General features: G+C 37.0%; 1 long non-coding RNA gene across 1 annotated transcript; it reads left to right on the top strand.

The window, feature by feature from the left end:
- Positions 1 to 1,764: 1,764 nt before the first annotated feature.
- On the top strand, positions 1,765 to 2,820 carry LOC141284630 (uncharacterized). The gene is made up of 3 exons (XR_012338461.1): positions 1,765 to 1,833; positions 2,293 to 2,404; positions 2,722 to 2,820. It is a non-coding gene; the product is annotated as an uncharacterized lncRNA (long non-coding RNA).
- Positions 2,821 to 9,858: the final 7,038 nt, after the last annotated feature.

The raw sequence follows: 9,858 nt of genomic DNA, 5'->3' as shown, positions 1-9,858 counted from the left end.
GTGTGGTCAAAAATGTCCTGCATAGCACATGTCTTTTGATATCTGAAATTGGGCAAATGACCTGTACACTCATAGGACATTACATATTCAAAGTGTCAGTTTTTAGTGGTCTGATTTTGTGAGTTACAGCACAATGCTTATCACAATAGATGTTTTTATATAAGAAAAAAATAAGGAAAACTGTGCACTTTAATGAAAAGGTTAGAGATTACTAATTATCTCTAAATAATGGGATAACATATTTGGATTGTAATCGCTTTGAGACGGGTAGAAGAAATCAAACCCTCTAGCAGCTTGTCATGTGCCCTGATTTAGTGAAACTCCCCCAGTTTTATGGTCAGTCGGAGTGACAAATGCATTTCTAGAGATATTCTTTTAAATTTTGTAAGGTCATCAGTTCATATAATAAAATAGCCCAAGTAAAGAAAGATATTATGGAATTTTATGTTTCTGAAATGTATCATTAGCTTTTTTTATTTTATGTCCCAGCACATGACAAACCATCAAAGTTATAAAATGGTTTGCTAAATGATTGAAAAGGGTTAACAAAAATACTTGTAAATCAAAGTTGATTTTTTTTTTTTACATGATACACTATTGCCAGTATTTTCTCCCTTCTAATGAACAGGTTTGACTACTTTAGTAATTTCCATTAGAACAAACTTAATGTTTAAGCATAAAATGATATTATAGGGAATTGTGTGCTTCTAATTTTATAGCAACAGTTTGGACAGGAGCCTCTTCAATTGTAAGATGACAATGCCTTTGTGTATAAGGCAAGGTTCAAACCGAAATGACTGATTCAGTCAGTGTGGAAGAACTTGACTGGTCTGCATAAAGCCAAGTCCTAATCCCAGTTGAACACCTCTGGACTGATTTTTAAATGACCTTGAGCCAAAAACTCATCGCCAAACACCAATGACTTGTACAAACACCACATGGACAAAAGTATTAGGACACCCCTTCTTTAAAACAGAAATAGGCACTTCTAAAACTGTGGCAACAAAAATGGGAACATAATTAATGTAGCCTATTTAAAAATTGTATTTCCATCTCTGTTGAAAAAGTTTTGGATTTGTCCAAAATGACTGTACCGATATGTACAAGTCATTGGTGTTTGGTGATAACTTTTTGGCTCAATGTCTGCATTTAAAGTCACACCGAGGTGTTCAACTGGGATTAAGACTTGGCTTTATGCAGACCAGTCAAGTTCTTCCACACTGACTGAATCAATCATTTCAATTTGAACCTTGCCTTATACACAAAGGCATTGTTATGTTAAAACTGTTGCTATTAAAATTAATTCCCTAGAATATAATTTTATGCTTAAACATTAAGATTTGTACTCATGGAATTTACTAAAGTAGTCAAACCTGTTCATTAGAAGGGTACTTTTGGCTATATAGTGTATGTATTTTGAATCAATATCTTTGTTTTGATTTTGTGGACCTACAATTTTGTGAATGGCTACAACTGCATTTTTATTTCATACACTGAAAACAATTTTTGAACAACTATTAAAATAATACAGCCTACAAATAACACTAAACACACATATTTCTTTAAAAAATCTTTATCTTGCCATTACCACGCTGGTTGTATAACCTTGCTGGAGGGATCATGATTGGTTAAGCTGACTGCCATCTGACAAGTAACTGGCCAATGACAACTGTGCGCGCCTTTACTGGTCAAGTTTGAAAATACGTTAGTTTGTTACATTTGTATTTTAAATTAACTCGCGTTGTGACATGTGGAGAACAAAAGCTGGAATGTGAACACAGAGGAAGACCGGACTGGATCTGTGAGGTCCTGCAAGCAGATTGCTGATATCAGGTAAGGGAACATATTTCAGTCTTTCTAGCTTTATGTTCTTTCTGTGTAAATTCCACATGAGGTAACAGACGCACTATGACTTGCATCTGTGCTTCATCAAAGATGTTACACCAGATGCTAATCGCGATTAGCATATTAGCACGTATTTGTAGCCCCTGATATTGCTATGTGTTATAGATAGGCTACGAATGTTGTCAGCTAATTTAAACGCAATGCATGAGAAGGAGCAATGAGTACAGTGATGAAAGTGCTATTAAAGCTCGGAAACACAGGAATCCAACTATAAAACACAAACTGCTACCAATAACATTATTTTTAATCTTTGATTCTAAATCTTTCATGGGATTAAAATATAAAAGTATGGTTCTTCTCATAATCAAAAATACATTTGTAAGACATTTGCCCCACTGATTATCAATATGACTAACTTTTTTATTCTTTTGTCTTTCTTCATCTGAGATAACAAATACGGAGAACATGCTACCATCATCAGTCCTTTAGTTGTTTCACTACAAAAAATATTATGAGTCCTTCATGAGCCTTAAATGGGTCTGGATAAATGCAGCTGCAGGTAAAATTATGTTAAGTTTTGGTTTGATTTGGGTGCACAAATTTTTAAGCTACAATTGTGTTTACCTTGTTTTGATACATTTATAAAAAGAGTCTATTGTTGTGAATCCAGTGTCTTTTTGGGGATTCACATTTTTTCTTTTTGGATTGCCATGAGTTAGGCATATTCTTACATTTTTAATTATATAATAACTAACAGTCTCAAAGCTGACTGTTCATGTTTTCTGAATGATTTATAGTGGCAAATGTTGGTACGATTGAAAAACATTTTGTATAAGAGTTCAAAAGAATTTTAAAAGTGAAATCTTTATTTTTAAGGACTTATCAGCCCACCCCAGACCGACTGAGGATTCAGCTGATTACTGGCAATATAGTGGAGGGCTCTTCTTTATCTGCTACACTCCACTAGAACTTCTGGTATGGATTTATTAACTATTTGCAAAGTTTTGATTTGATGTAATTTAATAAAATGTACTTTTTAATTTACTTTTATGTCCTATTTAAATTTGTTTTTACATAATTTACTTAATACAGTGTGCAGTTAGGATTCTGAATTATGTGTAATGATTTAAATTCTAAATTGACTCTAAAAATTAATTTGCCAGAACCTACAATTACGTGTTATTTTATTTTTTATTTTATTATTATATATTTTTTTGTTAAATCTTCAGGTAGTAAAAAAAAAAAGTTTTAGTATTTTAGTTTATCTAAGAGCTCTAACTTATGTTATTAAAACTGTAACCCTTAAGTCGATCCATCCTGGAAATTTAAGAATGGTCCAAATTTGTGATCAACTCAGTTGTTTTCCAACGGCACAAAGAAGAATATTTTAAAATTTCTATTTTAAATCACTCATAAATCATCAGCATTAATAATATTAATAATAATAAAAAATACTTAAAAGGGATAGTTCACCCAAAAATGAAAATTTGATGTTTATCTGCTTACCCCAAATGCATCCAAGATGTAGGTGACTTTGTTTCCTCAGAAAAACACAAACGAAGATTTTTAACGAAAACTGGTGCGGTCTGCCAGCCTTATCATGGACGTGGATGGGCACCAAACCTTTAAAAGTAAACAAAAACATGCACAGACAAATCCAAATTATACCCTGCGACTCGTGAGGATACATTGATGTCCTAAGACACGAAACGATCGATTTTTGTTAGAAACTGAACAGTTTTTATATAATTTTTTACCTTTGATACACAGCCACGTCCATCTGTCCTGAGCATGGGCTCATCATCCGGATCGTTATTCGTGTAGCGCTCTGGCATAGTATACACAAACACCGGAAGCGATCTGTCGCATGAATACAACACTCATTGTTTCCACAGTGCTCAGAGATTGTGGCTATAGCGGCTATTCAAAATGGTAATTACTTGCGCGTATCCTGATTGTTCAAACCGATTTAAAACTCATCCGGGACTTGTACTGATTTCCCCTTACGGCGTTTGCGTATTCTTCGCCTGAGCGCGAGCACATGTAACGTAACTAATGCCAAACTCGTGCTCAGGACAGATGGACGTGGCTGTGTATCAAAGGTAAAAAATGATATAAATACTGTTCAGTTTCTCGCAAAAAACGATCTTTTCGTGTCTTAAGACATCAATGTATCGTCACAAGCCGCAGGGTGTAATTTGGATTTGTCTGTGCATGTTTTTGTTTACTTTTAAAGGTTTGGTGCCCATCCACGTCCATGATAAGGCTGGCAGACTGCACCGGTTTTCGTTAAAAATCTCTGTTTGTGTTTTTCTTTGGAAACAAAGTCACCTACATCTTGGATGCATTGGGGGTAAGCAGATAAACAAATTTTCATTTTTGGGTGAACTATCCCTTTAAGCATTATTTTGTTGGTCGATTCCATCCATGGACATAGAATATAAATGCGAGAATCTGCCTAATAGTAAAATGACAAAGTCTTGATAAAAAAAATGTATTATCATTTTTGTTGTTATTATTATTATTATTTTCTAAATGGTTAACTCATAACAATAATTGAAGTGGTCCTTTAAAACACATTGCATATTTATGCTTCATAAACTGATTTTATCAATAAAAAATTTAATTAGATTAGTTTGAATGAATGAACAGTAATTCTCTATTGATTTCCCTAATGCCCCTCCAATGACACTCCAATTCTATGACAATTTAGAATTATTTTTATAATTATTATTATTTTTAGTATTATCCTGAGTAATAGTTGTTTTTCTTTAATATGTTGTTTTAACATGTAAGTTACATTTTTTTTAACAATTTACTAAACACATCCTAGAAAACCTGTCTATTGGAATAGAATCTGTACAGCTTGTTTTTTACTCTGTTGTTTTCCTTTCTGTAGGTGAGGGCAGTTTCCTTATTTTATGTCATCTTTTTGACAAAATTATTTTCATTTTAAGCATTAGCCTAATTCAGTCAAGCACAAAAATGCTATTTGTAATTTGATCTTGCATATTCAGTATATTTAAACAAATTTGTTTTGCAGAGGTTCTTAAGAAAGCTGAAATGATTGGCAAGAAGCTGATGGGGATCTCTCAAAATTGGAACAAGAGACGGAGGAGTACAGAGGATGTCTAGAATGCACAAGTGACTGTCTGCACTGTAAGCACTAATGTATCGTTGCTGATGCTTCTAATTGTTTCCCATTTATTTCCTGTTCAAATGTTTGAAGGTTTCAGTAAATATTAGGTCAAATACAGGTTAAAAAAAGTATTAACTTTTACATTATTTTGAACAAGTAGGTTTATAACTTTGAAGAGATGCTCTTTAAAGGACAGTCAGTGGTTACCAAATCTTTTTACCAAAAACAAAAAAAAACTAAACACACAGGGCATCCAAGATGTAGGTGACTTTGTTTCTTCAGATATTTAACTCAAACCCTTGCAGTCTGTCAGCCACATAATAACAGTGGATGGGCTTAGTGCTTGGTTTTACCTTTAAAAGTAAAAAAAAAAAACATGCACAGACAAATCCAAATTACACCCTGCGTCTCATGACGATACATTGATGTCCTAAGACACAAAACAATAGTGTTTTTTTTGTGAGAAACTGAACAGTATTTATATAATTTTTTACCTTTGATACACAGCCACGTCCATCTGTCCTGAGTGTGAGCTCAACCTCCGGCTCATTTCATGTGTACGCTCACTGGCGTAGTATACGCAAACGTCGTAAGGGGAAATCGGTGAACAGTCAGCAGTCCTGGATGAGTTTGCGCAAACGTAATTTTTAGCTTTCAATCGGTTTGAACAATCAGGATAAGTGCAAGTAATTACCATTTTGAATAGCCGCTATACACAAAATCTCTGTGCACTGTGTAAACAATGAGTGTCGTACACACGGGATAGATGACTTCCGGCATTTACGTATACTACGCCAGAACGCGTACACATGTAACGAGCCGGATGATGAGTTCGTGCTCAGGACAGTTAGACGTGGCTGTGTATCAAAGGTAAAAAATTATATAAATACTGTTCAGTTTCTCATAAAAAAACGATCGTTTCGTGTCTTAGGACATCAATGTATCGTCACGAGCCGCAGGGTGTAATTTGGATTTGTCTGTGCATGGTTTTTTTTTTTTTTTTCACTTTTAAAGGTTCGTGCCCATCCACTGCCATCATATGGCTGACAGACTACAAACAAAGTCACCTACATCTTGGATGCCCTGGGGGTAAGCTGATAAACATCACATTTTCATTTTTGGGTGAACTATCCCTTTAAGACATAAAACGATCGGTCTGTGCAAAAAACTGAACAGTATTTATATTATTATTTACCTCTGATCCACCGGAACGTTCTACTGTCCTGAGAATGTTCACCCAGTCCGTGTGTGATCTATCACGCGTATACGTCACTCATTGTTTACATGAGCATATTGGCTTATCAAAATGGTAATTACTTGTGCTTATACAAATTCTGGTAACCGATTCAAAACTAAAAGATTACCTTGTGTGAACTCATCTGGGAGTATTGACTTTTCACCTACAAAGACAAACTTTTGACTACATTGCCAGAGCATGTTGATGCACCACACGTCAGCTACTGTGAACATGCTCCATTAGGGGTGGGCGGTACACAGGTGTCATAGTCAGCACTGGTGTGACATTGCGCAACGACATGGATTTTCTAATACCGTCAATACCGTAATAAATCAATTATGTGCCTCGAACGGCTGCATTTACATCAATAATAGCTAATTCTAAATAATAAGGCATTACATTTTCTTCAAACGTTCAGTTGTGGTCTGAATACCTGACCTTATACTATATATCTTGTTGTAAATAAAAAAGTAAAACATATTCGTATCAGCTTTGCAGGTGGTAGGTAAAAGGGGAGTGGCCATTAAACGACTGGTGAAACATCGTGAAGAAAGGTCGGGCCTGTAGCCTATACCAGAGGTGGACTTTTCCAGGTCGGCCAGCCGAAGGATTTACACAGCGGATCACAAATTGAGCGGGCGCGAGGCGAACTAATATTGTATATAATTTTCGCACTTTCAATATGCAGGGTATAGAAATCGCTTTTAACTGAGTGCTCGCGCTGTTTTTACTTTTACTTACGATTTTGCGATAACGCACACTCTGTGTAAAGGGGGCAGCACATCTTATAATAGATATTTGTCAGTGAGTACAAGATTACAGCAAATTCTCCAGTCTGTTTTTGTCATCTCTCTTTACTTTCGACCCGTGATCATTCAAATCTAAAGGTCATTGTACACTGAGTCCGATTTTCGTATGCGTTTTTTTGTTTTTGTTTTGTTTGTTTTCTCATATTCGCCATCCTTATCAAAATGCTTATTATGGATGCGAACATGCAGAAAATCAAACACGATCCGAATTTTTTTATGACGGACGAAAGTTTCAGAGGCAGTGTGTAAACTCGATTAACATAACCTGTATTTTTTTTAACGTGCAAAAATCTCGGACGAAAATTTCGTACTCATGTGTACAATGACATTAACTCCAGCAGCTGGTGTTGGATGCAGGGTTGCCAAGTCCGCGTTTTTCCCCACAGAATTGGTCTACTTTTAAACTGTTGCTATGGGTTGATTTCCCCCAGTTATTTAAAGGTTTTATATATTGCAGAAATTAAATTTCAATAAAAAATAATTTGTGTTTTGTTGTACACTAAGTAAGATCTTTAGGTTTTTTGCAAAATAAATATGTTGAGAATGGATAATACTCTCCCATGTCTCTTTTTGATAAGGATACATACCATTTACTTATTATATTATAAAAAATATAAACTGTATTCACATACTAAAGGGACAGGACAGGCTACTCCTCCCAAAATGTACCAAAAAAAGTAATACCGTGATATTATACCGTCACCGTTCAAAAGATGAAAAATACCGTGATATTAATTTTAGGTCATATCGCCCACCCCTATGCTCCATACACCTGAATGTTCCGGTGGATCAGAGTTTAATAATGATATAAATGCTGTTCAGTTACATGTACAGACCCATCGTTATGTGTCTCAAGACCTCAATGCATCGTCTCAAGCCACAGTGTTTAATTTGGTTTTGTCTGTGCATGTTTTTTTTTTGACTCTTAATGATTTGGTAACTATTGACTGCCATTATATGACTGACAGACTGCAATGGTTTCAGTTAAAAATCTTTGTTTGTGTTTTACTAAGAAACAAAGTCACCTACATCTTGGATCCCCTCAGAGTAAGCAAATGAACATCAAATTTTAATTTTTTTTTAGTGAACTATTCCTTTAATCTGACATTAATCTGCTTATTTAAATGCTGTCCTTGTGTGTCTTCAATAAAATTTAAATTTGAAAATATTTTAATCTCACTGTGTGCTTTAATCCTTAAAAATTTATTTGTGTGGTGTTGATATTATTTTAGATGGAACCCAGATGATTGCTAGCTTGGCCCCATGCATAAGTTGCTGGGGCCAGCATGGAACCCATGGACAATCCCAGTTACAGCCCGTATTTCAGCCCATGTCGTAACCTTGTAGTACCCAAATCTGGGAACAAGATGGGTCTTGCGCATGTTGCCCAGTTGGGTCCCACCTAGTGGCAAGTGCAATCTAATTTGAAATCCATGTGGGCCGTTAACATGGGGCCGTTATGGAACCCGCGGACAATCCCATATAGAGCCCATTTTTCAGCCCATTTAAAACCCACATTGGCCCCACATACAAAACTTAGCTGGGTTAAAGCTGGGACCGATGTGGGTCTTGTGCATGTTGCCCAGTTAGGTCCCACCTAGTGGCAAGTGTAGTCCTATATGAAATCCATGTGGGCAGTTAACATGGGGCCATTATGGAACCCGCGGACAATCCCATATAGAGCCCATTTTTCAGCCCATTTAAGACCCACATTGGCCCTACATACAAAACTTAGCTGGGTTAAAGCTGGGACCGATGTGGGTCTTGTGCATGTTGCCCAGTTAGGTCCCACCTAGTGGCAAGTGTAGTCCTATATGAAATCCATGTGGGCAGTTAACATGGGGCCATTATGGAACCCGCGGACAATCCCATATAGAGCCCATTTTTCAGCCCATTTAAAACCCACATTGGCCCCACATATAAAACTTAGCTGGTTTAAAGCTGGGACCCATGTGGGTCTTAAGCATGTTGCCCAGTTAGGTCCCACCTAGCGGCAAGTGTAGTCCTATATGAAATCCATGTGGGCAGTTAACATGGGGCCATTATGGAACCCGCGGACAATCCCATATAGAGCCCATTTTTCAGCCCATTTAAAACCCACATTGGCCCCACATATAAAACTTAGCTGGTTTAAAGCTGGGACCCATGTGGGTCTTGTGCATGTTGCCCAGTTAGGTCCCACCTAGCGGCAAGTGTAGTCCTATATGAAATCCATGTGGGCAGTTAACATGGGGCCATTATGGAACCCGCGGACAATCCCATATAGAGCCCATTTTTCAGCCCATTTAAAACCCACATTGGCCCCACATATAAAACTTAGCTGGTTTAAAGCTGGGACCCATGTGGGTCTTAAGCATGTTGCCCAGTTAGGTCCCACCTAGCGGCAAGTGTAGTCCTATATGAAATCCATGTGGGAAGTTAACATGGGGCCATTATGGAACCCGCGGACAATCCCATATAGAGCCCATTTTTCAGCCCATTTAAAACCCACATTGGCCCCACATATAAAACTTAGCTGGTTTAAAGCTGGGACCCATGTGGGTCTTAAGCATGTTGCCCAGTTAGGTCCCACCTAGCGGCAATTGTAGTCCTATATGAAATCCATGTGGGCAGTTAACATGGGGCCATTATGGAACCCGCGGACAATCCCATATAGAGCCCATTTTTCAGCCCACTTAAGACCCACATTGGCCCCACATATAAAACTTAGCTGGTTTAAAGCTGGGACCCATGTGGGTCTTGTGCATGTTGCCCAGTTAGGTCCCACCTAGATGCAAGTGTAGTCCTATATGAAATCCATGTGGGCAGTTAACATGGGGCCATTATGG

This window comes from Garra rufa, chromosome 14 (genome assembly GCF_049309525.1).
Source record: "Garra rufa chromosome 14, GarRuf1.0, whole genome shotgun sequence".
Classification (NCBI taxonomy): domain Eukaryota; kingdom Metazoa; phylum Chordata; class Actinopteri; order Cypriniformes; family Cyprinidae; genus Garra; species Garra rufa.
Note: the sequence above shows the minus strand (reverse complement) of the source record. Positions and strands in the feature narration are given on the sequence as shown.